The sequence below is a fragment of the Hyla sarda genome, chromosome 2, assembly GCF_029499605.1.
Source record: "Hyla sarda isolate aHylSar1 chromosome 2, aHylSar1.hap1, whole genome shotgun sequence".
In the NCBI taxonomy this organism is placed as follows: Eukaryota; Metazoa; Chordata; class Amphibia; order Anura; family Hylidae; genus Hyla; species Hyla sarda.
The window spans coordinates 341,407,267-341,422,027 of NC_079190.1; the positions used below are offsets into that span (position 1 = coordinate 341,407,267).

The 14,761-nt window shown below is 33.0% G+C and overlaps 19 non-coding genes across 19 annotated transcripts; all 19 read left to right on the forward strand.

Moving 5' to 3' along the window:
• The first annotated feature begins 300 nt into the window (after positions 1-300).
• LOC130359346 (small nucleolar RNA U3) lies at positions 301-517 on the forward strand. Its single transcript, XR_008890091.1, has one exon. It is a non-coding gene; the product is annotated as a small nucleolar RNA U3 (small nucleolar RNA).
• Positions 518-1,083: 566 nt separating this feature from the next.
• On the forward strand, positions 1,084-1,297 carry LOC130359295 (small nucleolar RNA U3). The gene has a single exon (XR_008890046.1). It is a non-coding gene; the product is annotated as a small nucleolar RNA U3 (small nucleolar RNA).
• A 569-nt stretch (positions 1,298-1,866) lies between these two features.
• Positions 1,867-2,083, forward strand: LOC130359204 (small nucleolar RNA U3). Its single transcript, XR_008889965.1, has one exon. It is a non-coding gene; the product is annotated as a small nucleolar RNA U3 (small nucleolar RNA).
• A 566-nt stretch (positions 2,084-2,649) lies between these two features.
• Positions 2,650-2,866, forward strand: LOC130359206 (small nucleolar RNA U3). The gene has a single exon (XR_008889966.1). It is a non-coding gene; the product is annotated as a small nucleolar RNA U3 (small nucleolar RNA).
• Positions 2,867-3,431: 565 nt separating this feature from the next.
• On the forward strand, positions 3,432-3,648 carry LOC130360118 (small nucleolar RNA U3). Its single transcript, XR_008890597.1, has one exon. It is a non-coding gene; the product is annotated as a small nucleolar RNA U3 (small nucleolar RNA).
• A 560-nt stretch (positions 3,649-4,208) lies between these two features.
• LOC130359312 (small nucleolar RNA U3) lies at positions 4,209-4,422 on the forward strand. The gene has a single exon (XR_008890060.1). It is a non-coding gene; the product is annotated as a small nucleolar RNA U3 (small nucleolar RNA).
• Positions 4,423-4,991: 569 nt separating this feature from the next.
• Positions 4,992-5,209, forward strand: LOC130359115 (small nucleolar RNA U3). The gene has a single exon (XR_008889884.1). It is a non-coding gene; the product is annotated as a small nucleolar RNA U3 (small nucleolar RNA).
• A 565-nt stretch (positions 5,210-5,774) lies between these two features.
• Positions 5,775-5,988, forward strand: LOC130359156 (small nucleolar RNA U3). Its single transcript, XR_008889922.1, has one exon. It is a non-coding gene; the product is annotated as a small nucleolar RNA U3 (small nucleolar RNA).
• A 569-nt stretch (positions 5,989-6,557) lies between these two features.
• LOC130359324 (small nucleolar RNA U3) lies at positions 6,558-6,775 on the forward strand. Its single transcript, XR_008890071.1, has one exon. It is a non-coding gene; the product is annotated as a small nucleolar RNA U3 (small nucleolar RNA).
• A 556-nt stretch (positions 6,776-7,331) lies between these two features.
• Positions 7,332-7,545, forward strand: LOC130359157 (small nucleolar RNA U3). Its single transcript, XR_008889923.1, has one exon. It is a non-coding gene; the product is annotated as a small nucleolar RNA U3 (small nucleolar RNA).
• Positions 7,546-8,114: 569 nt separating this feature from the next.
• LOC130359297 (small nucleolar RNA U3) lies at positions 8,115-8,328 on the forward strand. Its single transcript, XR_008890047.1, has one exon. It is a non-coding gene; the product is annotated as a small nucleolar RNA U3 (small nucleolar RNA).
• Positions 8,329-8,897: 569 nt separating this feature from the next.
• Positions 8,898-9,111, forward strand: LOC130359272 (small nucleolar RNA U3). The gene has a single exon (XR_008890024.1). It is a non-coding gene; the product is annotated as a small nucleolar RNA U3 (small nucleolar RNA).
• A 569-nt stretch (positions 9,112-9,680) lies between these two features.
• On the forward strand, positions 9,681-9,898 carry LOC130359116 (small nucleolar RNA U3). The gene has a single exon (XR_008889885.1). It is a non-coding gene; the product is annotated as a small nucleolar RNA U3 (small nucleolar RNA).
• Positions 9,899-10,454: 556 nt separating this feature from the next.
• On the forward strand, positions 10,455-10,668 carry LOC130359364 (small nucleolar RNA U3). The gene has a single exon (XR_008890105.1). It is a non-coding gene; the product is annotated as a small nucleolar RNA U3 (small nucleolar RNA).
• A 569-nt stretch (positions 10,669-11,237) lies between these two features.
• On the forward strand, positions 11,238-11,454 carry LOC130358991 (small nucleolar RNA U3). The gene has a single exon (XR_008889773.1). It is a non-coding gene; the product is annotated as a small nucleolar RNA U3 (small nucleolar RNA).
• Positions 11,455-12,019: 565 nt separating this feature from the next.
• On the forward strand, positions 12,020-12,236 carry LOC130359148 (small nucleolar RNA U3). Its single transcript, XR_008889914.1, has one exon. It is a non-coding gene; the product is annotated as a small nucleolar RNA U3 (small nucleolar RNA).
• A 565-nt stretch (positions 12,237-12,801) lies between these two features.
• On the forward strand, positions 12,802-13,015 carry LOC130359275 (small nucleolar RNA U3). The gene has a single exon (XR_008890026.1). It is a non-coding gene; the product is annotated as a small nucleolar RNA U3 (small nucleolar RNA).
• Positions 13,016-13,584: 569 nt separating this feature from the next.
• Positions 13,585-13,801, forward strand: LOC130359317 (small nucleolar RNA U3). Its single transcript, XR_008890066.1, has one exon. It is a non-coding gene; the product is annotated as a small nucleolar RNA U3 (small nucleolar RNA).
• A 565-nt stretch (positions 13,802-14,366) lies between these two features.
• LOC130359001 (small nucleolar RNA U3) lies at positions 14,367-14,583 on the forward strand. Its single transcript, XR_008889782.1, has one exon. It is a non-coding gene; the product is annotated as a small nucleolar RNA U3 (small nucleolar RNA).
• The last annotated feature ends 178 nt before the right edge of the window (positions 14,584-14,761 follow it).

Sequence of the window (14,761 nt, forward strand, 5' to 3'; positions counted from 1 at the left end):
AAATATTTTATACTTTTTTTATGTTGAGATTTTCTTTAGTAAGGCTGGGTTAACATCTGGAATAGTTGAACTCAGCCTAGATATCGACTCAACTGATGACAACATGTACTCTATCATACTCATGTTTGAAGGATTTCCATATAAACCTTCAACATACTTTGAAAAACTATTTTGTTTTTACTGACATTTGACACAACCTTTTTGTTTCACAACTCAAACTCGGAACTTTTGAAAATGATCTCAGCTTCAGTTAAAAGGTTAAACCGTATAGGTGGGAAAAATCTGAAAATCCTAATTGTTAGGGCTAAACTTTCAGGGATCATTTCTAAAGTCTTTGAAGGGAGAAATATGGCTGAAAGCGTCCAAGCTCACTATCCACAATGATGAAATTTAGAGCTTTATTCTGAGCATGAAAGCAGTTGACAACATTGCAGTTTAGCAATGGTTGTCTGCATTTGATGACTATGTTCTTCTTTTTTTCAAAAGAAGTAATAGAAGAAAGTTCTTTCAGAGTGGTGAGTGTAGTATGTAACACCAAGTTTTGTTAAATTAAAGTGTTAAACCATGCGTTTAAATTCTCTACTGTGTTACTTGCTCTATCTTCTTTTTTTAATCTACAGTTAACCATATAATAAACTTAAGAAAGTTTTGTATTTTGGAGCCAAAGCTCAGGAGGCTGCTATAAATTTTTTTAGTACAAAAGTATCAAAACTCAGGTAACATATGCCCTGAGTCCGGTTTTATGATTGTAGGAAAGAGATGTTGTGGCATGACAAATATTTTATACTTTTTTTATGTTGAGATTTTCTTTAGTAAGGCTGGGTTAACATCTGGAATAGTTGAACTCAGCCTAGATCTCGACGCAACTGATGACAACATGTACTCTATCATACTCATGTTTAAAGGATTTAATTGATTTCCATATAAACCTTCAACATACTTTGAAAAACTATTTTGTTTTTACTGACATTTGATACAACCTTTTTGTTTCACAACTCAAACTCTGAACTTTTGAAAATGATCTCAGCTTCAGTTAAAAGGTTAAATCGTATAGGTGGGAAAAATCTGAAAATCCTAATTGTTAGGGCTATATTTTCAGGGATCATTTCTAAAGTCTTTGAAGGGAGAAATGTGTCTGAAAAAGTCCAAGCTCACGATCCACAATGATGAGATTTAGAGCTTTCTTCTGAGCATGAAAACAGTTGACAACATTGCAGTTTTGCAATGGTTGTCTGCTTTTGATGACTGTGTTCATTTTTTCAAAAGAAGTAATAGAAGAAAGTTCTTTCAGAGTGGTGAGTGTAGTATGTAACACCAAGTTATGTTAAATTAAAGTATTAAACCATGCGTTTCAATTCTCTACTGTGTTACTTGCTCTATCTTCTTTTTTTAATCTACAGTTAACCATATAATAAACTTAAGAAAGTTTTGTATTTTGGAGCCAAAGCTCAGGAGGCTGCTATAAAGTTTTTTTTTAGTACAAAAGTATCAAAACTCAGGTAACATATGCCCTGAGTCCGGTTTTTGGATTGTAGGAAAGAGATGTTGTGGCATGACAAATATTTTATACTTTTTTTATGTTGAGATTTTCTTTAGTAAGGCTGCGTTAAAATCTGGAATAGTTGAACTCAGCCTAGATCTCGACGCAACTGATGACAACATGTACTCTATCATACTCATGTTTAAAGGATTTCATTGATTTCCATATAAACCTTCAACATACTTTGAAAAACTATTTTGTTTTTACTGACATTTGACACAACCTTTTTGTTTCACAACTCAAACTCGGAACTTTTGAAAATGATCTCAGCTTTAGTTAAAAGGTTAAACCGTATAGGTGGGAAAAATCTGAAAATCCTAATTGTTAGGGCTATATTTTCAGGGATCATTTCTAAAGTCTTTGAAGGGAGAAATGTGGCTGAAAGAGTCCAAGCTCACTATCCACAATGATGAGATTTAGAGCTTTCTTCTGAGCATGAAAGTGGTTGACAACATTGCAGTTTTGCAATGGTTGTCTGCTTTTGATGACTGTGTTCTTCTTTTTTTCAAAATAAGTAATAGAAGAAAGTTCTTTCAGAGTGGTGAGTGTAGTATGTAACACCAAGTTTTGTTAAATTAAAGTGTTAAACCATGCGTTTAAATTCTCTACTGTGTTACTTGCTCTATCTTCTTTTTTTAATCTACAGTTAACCATATAATAAACTTAAGAAAGTTTTGTATTTTGGAGCCAAAGCTCAGGAGGCTGCTATAAATTTTTTTAGTACAAAAGTATCAAAACTCAGGTAACATATGCCCTGAGTCCGGTTTTATGATTGTAGGAAAGAGATGTTGTGGCATGACAAATATTTTATACTTTTTTTATGTTGAGATTTTCTTTAGTAAGGCTGGCTTAACATCTGGAATAGTTGAACTCAGCCTAGATCTCGACGCAACTGATGACAACATGTACTCTATCATACTCATGTTTAAAGGATTTCATTGATTTCCATATAAACCTTCAACATACTTTGAAAAACTATTTTGTTTTTACTGACATTTGACACAACCTTTTTGTTTCACAACTCAAACTCGGAACTTTTGAAAATGATCTCAGCCTCAGTTAAAAGGTTAAATCGTATAGGTGGGAAAAATCTGAAAATCCTAATTGTTAGGGCTATATTTTCAGGGATCATTTCTAAAGTCTTTGAAGGGAGAAATGTGGCTGAAAGAGTCCAAGCTCACTATCCACAATGATGAGATTTAGAGCTTTCTTCTGAGCATGAAAGTGGTTGACAACATTGCAGTTTTGCAATGGTTGTCTGCTTTTGATGACTGTGTTCTTCTTTTTTTCAAAATAAGTAATAGAAGAAAGTTCTTTCAGAGTGGTGAGTGTAGTATGTTACACCAAGTTATGTTAAATTAAAGTGTTAAACCATGCATTTCAATTCTCTACAGTGTTACTTGCTTTATCTTCTTTTTTAATCTACAGTTAACCATATAATAAACTTAAGAAAGTTTTGTATTTTGGAGCCAAAGCTCAGGAGGCTGCTATAAATTTTTTTAGTATAAAAGTATCAAAACTCAGGTAACATATGCCCTGAGTCCGGTTTTATGATTGTAGGAAAGAGATGTTGTGGCATGACAAATATTTTATACTTTTTTTATGTTGAGATTTTCTTTAGTAAGGCTGCGTTAAAATCTGGAATAGTTGAACTCAGCCTAGATCTCGACGCAACTGATGACAACATGTACTCTATCATACTCATGTTTAAAGGATTTCATTGATTTCCATATAAACCTTCAACATACTTTGAAAAACTATTTTGTTTTTACTGACATTTGACACAACCTTTTTGTTTCACAACTCAAACTCGGAACTTTTGAAAATGATCTCAGCTTTAGTTAAAAGGTTAAACCGTATAGGTGGGAAAAATCTGAAAATCCTAATTGTTAGGGCTAAACTTTTAGGGATCATTTCTAAAGTCTTTGAAGGGAGAAATGTGGCTGAAAGAGTCCAAGCTCACTATCCACAATGATGAGATTTAGAGCTTTCTTCTGAGCATGAAAACAGTTGACAACATTGCAGTTTTGCAATGGTTGTCTGCTTTTGATGACTGTGTTCTTCTTTTTTTCAAAAGAAGTAATAGAAGAAAGTTCTTTCAGAGTGGTGAGTGTAGTATGTTACACCAAGTTATGTTAAAGTGTTAAACCATGCATTTCAATTCTCTACAATGTTACTTGCTTTATCTTCTTTTTTAATCTACAGTTAACCATATAATAAACTTAAGGAAATTTTGTATTTTTGAGCTAAAGCTCACGAGGCTGCTATAAATTTTTTTAGTACAAAAGTATCAAAACTCAGGTAACATATGCCCTGAGTCCGGTTTTATGATTGTAGGAAAGAGATGTTGTGGCATGACAAATATTTTATACTTTTTTTATGTTGAGATTTTCTTTAGTAAGGCTGGGTTAACATCTGGAATAGTTGAACTCAGCCTAGATCTCGACGCAACTGATGACAACATGTACTCTATCATACTCATGTTTAAAGGATTTCATTGATTTCCATATAAACCTTCAACATACTTTGAAAAACTATTTTGTTTTTACTGACATTTGACACAACCTTTTTGTTTCACAACTCAAACTCGGAACTTTTGAAAATGATCTCAGCTTTAGTTAAAAGGTTAAACCGTATAGGTGGGAAAAATCTGAAAATCCTAATTGTTAGGGCTAAACTTTTAGGGATCATTTCTAAAGTCTTTGAAGGGAGAAATGTGGCTGAAAGAGTCCAAGCTCACTATCCACAATGATGAGATTTAGAGCTTTCTTCTGAGCATGAAAACAGTTGACAACATTGCAGTTTTGCAATGGTTGTCTGCTTTTGATGACTGTGTTCATTTTTTCAAAAGAAGTAATAGAAGAAAGTTCTTTCAGATTGGTGAGTGTAGTATTTAACACCAAGTTATGTTAAATTAAAGTGTTAAACCATGCGTTTCAATTCTCTACTGTGTTACTTGCTCTATCTTCTTTTTTTAATCTACAGTTAACCATATAATAAACTTAAGAAAGTTTTGTATTTTGGAGCCAAAGCTCAGGAGGCTGCTATAAAGTTTTTTTTTAGTACAAAAGTATCAAAACTCAGGTAACATATGCCCTGAGTCCGGTTTTTGGATTGTAGGAAAGAGATGTTGTGGCATGACAAATATTTTATACTTTTTTTATGTTGAGATTTTCTTTAGTAAGGCTGGCTTAACATCTGGAATAGTTGAACTCAGCCTAGATCTCGACGCAACTGATGACAACATGTACTCTATCATACTCATGTTTAAAGGATTTAATTGATTTCCATATAAACCTTCAACATACTTTGAAAAACTATTTTGTTTTTACTGACATTTGACACAACCTTTTTGTTTCACAACTCAAACTCTGAACTTTTGAAAATGATCTCAGCTTCAGTTAAAAGGTTAAATCGTATAGGTGGGAAAAATCTGAAAATCCTAATTGTTAGGGCTATATTTTCAGGGATCATTTCTAAAGTCTTTGAAGGGAGAAATGTGTCTGAAAGAGTCCAAGCTCACGATCCACAATGATGAGATTTAGAGCTTTCTTCTGAGCATGAAAGCGGTTGACAACATTGCAGTTTTGCAATGGTTGTCTGCTTTTGATGACTGTGTTCTTCTTTTTTTTCAAAAGAAGTAATAGAAGAAAGTTCTTTCAGAGTGGTGAGTGTAGTATGTAACACCAAGTTATGTTAAATTAAAGTGTTAAACCATGCATTTCAATTCTCTACAGTGTTACTTGCTTTATCTTCTTTTTTAATCTACAGTTAACCATATAATAAACTTAAGGAAATTTTGTATTTTTGAGCTAAAGCTCACGAGGCTGCTATAAATTTTTTTAGTACAAAAGTATCAAAACTCAGGTAACATATGCCCTGAGTCCGGTTTTATGATTGTAGGAAAGAGATGTTGTGGCATGACAAATATTTTATACTTTTTTTATGTTGAGATTTTCTTTAGTAAGGCTGGCTTAACATCTGGAATAGTTGATCTCAGCCTAGATCTCGACGCAACTGATGACAACATGTACTCTATCATACTCATGTTTAAAGGATTTCATTGATTTCCATATAAACCTTCAACATACTTTGAAAAACTATTTTGTTTTTACTGACATTTGACACAACCTTTTTGTTTCACAACTCAAACTTGGAACTTTTGAAAATGATCTCAGCTTTAGTTAAAAGGTTAAACCGTATAGGTGGGAAAAATCTGAAAATCCTAATTGTTAGGGCTAAACTTTTAGGGATCATTTCTAAAGTCTTTGAAGGGAGAAATGTGGCTGAAAGAGTCCAAGCTCACTATCCACAATGATGAGATTTAGAGCTTTCTTCTGAGCATGAAAACAGTTGACAACATTGCAGTTTTGCAATGGTTGTCTGCTTTTGATGACTGTGTTCATTTTTTCAAAAGAAGTAATAGAAGAAAGTTCTTTCAGAGTGGTGAGTGTAGTATGTTACACCAAGTTATGTTAAATTAAAGTGTTAAACCATGCGTTTCAATTCTCTACTGTGTTACTTGCTCTATCTTCTTTTTTTAATCTACAGTTAACCATATAATAAACTTAAGAAAGTTTTGTATTTTGGAGCCAAAGCTCAGGAGGCTGCTATAAAGTTTTTTTTTAGTACAAAAGTATCAAAACTCAGGTAACATATGCCCTGAGTCCGGTTTTATGATTGTAGGAAAGAGATGTTGTGGCATGACAAATATTTTATACTTTTTTTATGTTGAGATTTTCTTTAGTAAGGCTGCGTTAAAATCTGGAATAGTTGAACTCAGCCTAGATCTCGACGCAACTGATGACAGCATGTACTCTATCATACTCATGTTTAAAGGATTTAATTGATTTCCATATAAACCTTCAACATACTTTGAAAAACTATTTTGTTTTTACTGACATTTGACACAACCTTTTTGTTTCACAACTCAAACTCTGAACTTTTGAAAATGATCTCAGCTTCAGTTAAAAGGTTAAATCGTATAGGTGGGAAAAATCTGAAAATCCTAATTGTTAGGGCTATATTTTCAGGGATCGTTTCTAAAGTCTTTGAAGGGAGAAATGTGTCTGAAAGAGTCCAAGCTCACGATCCACAATGATGAGATTTAGAGCTTTCTTCTGAGCATGAAAGCGGTTGACAACATTGCAGTTTTGCAATGGTTGTCTGCTTTTGTTGACTGTGTTCTTCTTTTTTTTCAAAAGAAGTAATAGAAGAAAGTTCTTTCAGAGTGGTGAGTGTAGTATGTAACACCAAGTTATGTTAAATTAAAGTGTTAAACCATGCATTTCAATTCTCTACAGTGTTACTTGCTTTATCTTCTTTTTTAATCTACAGTTAACCATATAATAAACTTAAGGAAATTTTGTATTTTTGAGCTAAAGCTCACGAGGCTGCTATAAATTTTTTTAGTACAAAAGTATCAAAACTCAGGTAACATATGCCCTGAGTCCGGTTTTATGATTGTAGGAAAGAGATGTTGTGGCATGACAAATATTTTATACTTTTTATATGTTGAGATTTTCTTTAGTAAGGCTGGGTTAACATCTGGAATAGTTGAACTCAGCCTAGATCTCGACGCAACTGATGACAACATGTACTCTATCATACTCATGTTTAAAGGATTTCCATATAAACCTTCAACATACTTTGAAAAACTATTTTGTTTTTACTGACATTTGACACAACCTTTTTGTTTCACAACTCAAACTCGGAACTTTTGAAAATGATCTCAGCTTTAGTTAAAAGGTTAAACCGTATAGGTGGGAAAAATCTGAAAATCCTAATTGTTAGGGCTAAACTTTTAGGGATCATTTCTAAAGTCTTTGAAGGGAGAAATGTGGCTGAAAGAGTCCAAGCTCACTATCCACAATGATGAGATTTAGAGCTTTCTTCTGAGCATGAAAACAGTTGACAACATTGCAGTTTTGCAATGGTTGTCTGCTTTTGATGACTGTGTTCATTTTTTCAAAAGAAGTAATAGAAGAAAGTTCTTTCAGAGTGGTGAGTGTAGTATGTAACACCAAGTTATGTTAAATTAAAGTGTTAAACCATGCGTTTCAATTCTCTACTGTGTTACTTGCTCTATCTTCTTTTTTTAATCTACAGTTAACCATATAATAAACTTAAGAAAGTTTTGTATTTTGGAGCCAAAGCTCAGGAGGCTGCTATAAAGTTTTTTTTTAGTACAAAAGTATCAAAACTCAGGTAACATATGCCCTGAGTCCGGTTTTTGGATTGTAGGAAAGAGATGTTGTGGCATGACAAATATTTTATACTTTTTTTATGTTGAGATTTTCTTTAGTAAGGCTGGCTTAACATCTGGAATAGTTGAACTCAGCCTAGATCTCGACGCAACTGATGACAACATGTACTCTATCATACTCATGTTTAAAGGATTTAATTGATTTCCATATAAACCTTCAACATACTTTGAAAAACTATTTTGTTTTTACTGACATTTGATACAACCTTTTTGTTTCACAACTCAAACTCTGAACTTTTGAAAATGATCTCAGCTTCAGTTAAAAGGTTAAATCGTATAGGTGGGAAAAATCTGAAAATCCTAATTGTTAGGGCTATATTTTCAGGGATCATTTCTAAAGTCTTTGAAGGGAGAAATGTGTCTGAAAAAGTCCAAGCTCACGATCCACAATGATGAGATTTAGAGCTTTCTTCTGAGCATGAAAACAGTTGACAACATTGCAGTTTTGCAATGGTTGTCTGCTTTTGATGACTGTGTTCATTTTTTCAAAAGAAGTAATAGAAGAAAGTTCTTTCAGAGTGGTGAGTGTAGTATGTAACACCAAGTTATGTTAAATTAAAGTATTAAACCATGCGTTTCAATTCTCTACTGTGTTACTTGCTCTATCTTCTTTTTTTAATCTACAGTTAACCATATAATAAACTTAAGAAAGTTTTGTATTTTGGAGCCAAAGCTCAGGAGGCTGCTATAAAGTTTTTTTTTAGTACAAAAGTATCAAAACTCAGGTAACATATGCCCTGAGTCCGGTTTTTGGATTGTAGGAAAGAGATGTTGTGGCATGACAAATATTTTATACTTTTTTTATGTTGAGATTTTCTTTAGTAAGGCTGGCTTAACATCTGGAATAGTTGAACTCAGCCTAGATCTCGACGCAACTGATGACAACATGTACTCTATCATACTCATGTTTAAAGGATTTCATTGATTTCCATATAAACCTTCAACATACTTTGAAAAACTATTTTGTTTTTACTGACATTTGACACAACCTTTTTGTTTCACAACTCAAACTCGGAACTTTTGAAAATGATCTCAGCTTCAGTTAAAAGGTTAAATCGTATAGGTGGGAAAAATCTGAAAATCCTAATTGTTAGGGCTATATTTTCAGGGATCATTTCTAAAGTCTTTGAAGGGAGAAATGTGGCTGAAAGAGTCCAAGCTCACTATCCACAATGATGAGATTTAGAGCTTTCTTCTGAGCATGAAAGTGGTTGACAACATTGCAGTTTTGCAATGGTTGTCTGCTTTTGATGACTGTGTTCATTTTTTCAAAAGAAGTAATAGAAGAAAGTTCTTTCAGAGTGGTGAGTGTAGTATGTAACACCAAGTTATGTTAAATTAAAGTGTTAAACCATGCGTTTCAATTCTCTACTGTGTTACTTGCTCTATCTTCTTTTTTTAATCTACAGTTAACCATATAATAAACTTAAGAAAGTTTTGTATTTTGGAGCCAAAGCTCAGGAGGCTGCTATAAAGTTTTTTTTTAGTACAAAAGTATCAAAACTCAGGTAACATATGCCCTGAGTCCGGTTTTTGGATTGTAGGAAAGAGATGTTGTGGCATGACAAATATTTTATACTTTTTTTATGTTGAGATTTTCTTTAGTAAGGCTGGCTTAACATCTGGAATAGTTGAACTCAGCCTAGATCTCGACGCAACTGATGACAACATGTACTCTATCATACTCATGTTTAAAGGATTTAATTGATTTCCATATAAACCTTCAACATACTTTGAAAAATTATTTTGTTTTTACTGACATTTGACACAACCTTTTTGTTTCACAACTCAAACTCGGAACTTTTGAAAATGATCTCAGCTTCAGTTAAAAGGTTAAATCGTATAGGTGGGAAAAATCTGAAAATCCTAATTGTTAGGGCTATATTTTCAGGGATCATTTCTAAAGTCTTTGAAGGGAGAAATGTGTCTGAAAGAGTCCAAGCTCACGATCCACAATGATGAGATTTAGAGCTTTCTTCTGAGCATGAAAGCGGTTGACAACATTGCAGTTTTGCAATGGTTGTCTGCTTTTGATGACTGTGTTCTTCTTTTTTTTCAAAAGAAGTAATAGAAGAAAGTTCTTTCAGAGTGGTGAGTGTAGTATGTAACACCAAGTTATGTTAAATTAAAGTGTTAAACCATGCATTTCAATTCTCTACAGTGTTACTTGCTTTATCTTCTTTTTTAATCTACAGTTAACCATATAATAAACTTAAGGAAATTTTGTATTTTTGAGCTAAAGCTCACGAGGCTGCTATAAATTTTTTTAGTACAAAAGTATCAAAACTCAGGTAACATATGCCCTGAGTCCGGTTTTATGATTGTAGGAAAGAGATGTTGTGGCATGACAAATATTTTATACTTTTTTTATGTTGAGATTTTCTTTAGTAAGGCTGGGTTAACATCTGGAATAGTTGAACTCAGCCTAGATCTCGACGCAACTGATGACAACATGTACTCTATCATACTCATGTTTAAAGGATTTCCATATAAATCTTCAACATACTTTGAAAAACTATTTTGTTTTTACTGACATTTGACACAACCTTTTTGTTTCACAACTCAAACTCGGAACTTTTGAAAATGATCTCAGCTTTAGTTAAAAGGTTAAACCGTATAGGTGGGAAAAATCTGAAAATCCTAATTGTTAGGGCTAAACTTTTAGGTATCATTTCTAAAGTCTTTGAAGGGAGAAATGTGGCTGAAAGAGTCCAAGCTCACTATCCACAATGATGAGATTTAGAGCTTTCTTCTGAGCATGAAAACAGTTGACAACATTGCAGTTTTGCAATGATTGTCTGCTTTTGATGACTGTGTTCATTTTTTCAAAAGAAGTAATAGAAGAAAGTTATTTCAGAGTGGTGAGTGTAGTATGTAACACCAAGTTATGTTAAATTAAAGTGTTAAACCATGCGTTTCAATTCTCTACTGTGTTACTTGCTCTATCTTCTTTTTTTAATCTACAGTTAACCATATAATAAACTTAAGAAAGTTTTGTATTTTGGAGCCAAAGCTCAGGAGGCTGCTATAAAGTTTTTTTTTAGTACAAAAGTATCAAAACTCAGGTAACATATGCCCTGAGTCCGGTTTTTGGATTGTAGGAAAGAGATGTTGTGGCATGACAAATATTTTATACTTTTTTTATGTTGAGATTTTCTTTAGTAAGGCTGGCTTAACATCTGGAATAGTTGAACTCAGCCTAGATCTCGACGCAACTGATGACAACATGTACTCTATCATACTCATGTTTAAAGGATTTAATTGATTTCCATATAAACCTTCAACATACTTTGAAAAACTATTTTGTTTTTACTGACATTTGACACAACCTTTTTGTTTCACAACTCAAACTCTGAACTTTTGAAAATGATCTTAGCTTCAGTTAAAAGGTTAAATCGTATAGGTGGGAAAAATCTGAAAATCCTAATTGTTAGGGCTATATTTTCAGGGATCATTTCTAAAGTCTTTGAAGGGAGAAATGTGGCTGAAAGAGTCCAAGCTCACTATCCACAATGATGAGATTTAGAGCTTTCTTCTGAGCATGAAAGTGGTTGACAACATTGCAGTTTTGCAATGGTTGTCTGCTTTTGATGACTGTGTTCTTCTTTTTTTCAAAAGAAGTAATAGAAGAAAGTTCTTTCAGAGTGGTGAGTGTAGTATGTTACACCAAGTTATGTTAAATTAAAGTGTTAAACCATGCATTTCAATTCTCTACAGTGTTACTTGCTTTATCTTCTTTTTTAATCTACAGTTAACCATATAATAAACTTAAGAAAGTTTTGTATTTTGGAGCCAAAGCTCAGGAGGCTGCTATAAATTTTTTTAGTATAAAAGTATCAAAACTCAGGTAACATATGCCCTGAGTCCGGTTTTATGATTGTAGGAAAGAGATGTTGTGGCATGACAAATATTTTATACTTTTTTTATGTTGAGATTTTCTTTAGTAAGGCTGCGTTAAAATTTGGAATAGTTGAACTCAGCCTAGATCTCGACGCAACTGATGACAACATGTACTCTATCATACTCATGTTTAAAGGATTTCATTGATTTCCATATAAACCTTCAACATACTTTGAAAAACTATTTTGTTTTTACTGACATTTGACACAACCTTTTTGTTTCACAACTCAAACTCGGAACTTTTGAAAATGATCTCAGCTTCAGTTAAAAGGTTAAACCGTATAGGTGGGAAAAATCTGAAAATCCTAATTGTTAGGGCTATATTTTCAGGGATCATTTCTAAAGTCTTTGAAGGGAGAAATGTGTTTGAAAGAGTCCAAGCTCATGATCCACAATGATGAGATTTAGAGCTTTCTTCTGAGCATGAAAGCGGTTGACAACATTGCAGTTTTGCAATGGTTGTCTGCTTTTGATGACTGTGTTCTTCTTTTTTTCAAAAGAAGTAATAGAAGAAAGTTCTTTCAGAGTGGTGAGTGTAGTATGTAACACCAAGTTATGTTAAATTAAAGTGTTAAACCATGCATTTCAATTCTCTACAGTGTTACTTGCTTTATCTTCTTTTTTAATCTACAGTTAACCATATAATAAACTTAAGGAAATTTTGTATTTTTGAGCTAAAGCTCACGAGGCTGCTATAAATTTTTTTAGTACAAAAGTATCAAAACTCAGGTAACATATGCCCTGAGTCCGGTTTTATGATTGTAGGAAAGAGATGTTGTGGCATGACAAATATTTTATACTTTTTTTATGTTGAGATTTTCTTTAGTAAGGCTGGCTTAACATCTGGAATAGTTGATCTCAGCCTAGATCTCGACGCAACTGATGACAACATGTACTCTATCATACTCATGTTTAAAGAATTTCATTGATTTCCATATAAACCTTCAACATACTTTGAAAAACTATTTTGTTTTTACTGACATTTGACACAACCTTTTTGTTTCACAACTCAAACTCGGAACTTTTGAAAATGATCTCAGCTTTAGTTAAAAGGTTAAACCGTATAGGTGGGAAAAATCTGAAAATCCTAATTGTTAGGGCTAAACTTTTAGGGATCATTTCTAAAGTCTTTGAAGGGAGAAATGTGGCTGAAAGAGTCCAAGCTCACTATCCACAATGATGAGATTTAGAGCTTTCTTCTGAGCATGAAAACATTTGACAACATTGCAGTTTTGCAATGGTTGTCTGCTTTTGATGACTGTGTTCATTTTTTCAAAAGAAGTAATAGAAGAAAGTTCTTTCAGAGTGGTGAGTGTAGTATGTTACACCAAGTTATGTTAAATTAAAGTGTTAAACCATGCGTTTCAATTCTCTACTGTGTTACTTGCTCTATCTTCTTTTTTTAATCTACAGTTAACCATATAATAAACTTAAGAAAGTTTTGTATTTTGGAGCCAAAGCTCAGGAGGCTGCTATAAAGTTTTTTTTTAGTACAAAAGTATCAAAACTCAGGTAACATATGCCCTGAGTCCGGTTTTATGATTGTAGGAAAGAGATGTTGTGGCATGACAAATATTTTATACTTTTTTTATGTTGAGATTTTCTTTAGTAAGGCTGCGTTAACATCTGGAATAGTTGAACTCAGCCTAGATCTCGACGCAACTGATGACAACATGTACTCTATCATACTCATGTTTAAAGGATTTCATTGATTTCCATATAAACCTTCAACATACTTTGAAAAACTATTTTGTTTTTACTGACATTTGACACAACCTTTTTGTTTCACAACTCAAACTCTGAACTTTTGAAAATGATCTCAGCTTCAGTTAAAAGGTTAAATCGTATAGGTGGGAAAAATCTGAAAATCCTAATTGTTAGGGCTATATGTTCAGGGATCATTTCTAAAGTCTTTGAAGGGAGAAATGTGTCTGAAAGAGTCCAAGCTCACGATCCACAATGATGAGATTTAGAGCTTTCTTCTGAGCATGAAAGCGGTTGACAACATTGCAGTTTTGCAATGGTTGTCTGCTTTTGATGACTGTGTTCTTCTTTTTTTCAAAAGAAGTAATAGAAGAAAGTTCTTTCAGAGTGGTGAGTGCAGTATGTAACACCAAGTTATGTTAAATTAAAGTGTTAAACCATGCATTTCAATTCTCTACAGTGTTACTTGCTTTATCTTCTTTTTTAATCTACAGTTAACCATATAATAAACTTAAGGAAATTTTGTATTTTTGAGCTAAAGCTCACGAGGCTGCTATAAATTTTTTTAGTACAAAAGTATCAAAACTCAGGTAACATATGCCCTGAGTCCGGTTTTATGATTGTAGGAAAGAGATGTTGTGGCATGACAAATATTTTATACTTTTTTTATGTTGAGATTTTCTTTAGTAAGGCTGGGTTAACATCTGGAATAGTTGAACTCAGCCTAGATCTCGACGCAACTGATGACAACATGTACTCTATCATACTCATGTTTAAAGGATTTCATTGATTTCCATATAAACCTTCAACATACTTTGAAAAACTATTTTGTTTTTACTGACATTTGACACAACCTTTTTGTTTCACAACTCAAACTCTGAACTTTTGAAAATGATCTCAGCTTCAGTTAAAAGGTTAAATCGTATAGGTGGGAAAAATCTGAAAATCCTAATTGTTAGGGCTATATTTTCAGGGATCATTTCTAAAGTCTTTGAAGGGAGAAATGTGGCTGAAAGAGTCCAAGCTCACTATCCACAATGATGAGATTTAGAGCTTTCTTCTGAGCATGAAAGCGGTTGACAACATTGCAGTTTTGCAATGGTTGTCTGCTTTTGATGACTGTGTTCTTCTTTTTTTCAAAAGAAGTAATAGAAGAAAGTTCTTTCAGAGTGGTGAGTGTAGTATGTTACACCAAGTTATGTTAAATTAAAGTGTTAAACCATGCATTTCAATTCTCTACAGTGTTACTTGCCTTATCTTCTTTTTTAATCTACAGTTAACCATATAATAAACTTAAGAAAGTTTTGTATTTTGGAGCCAAAGCTCAGGAGGCTGCTATAAATTTTTTTAGT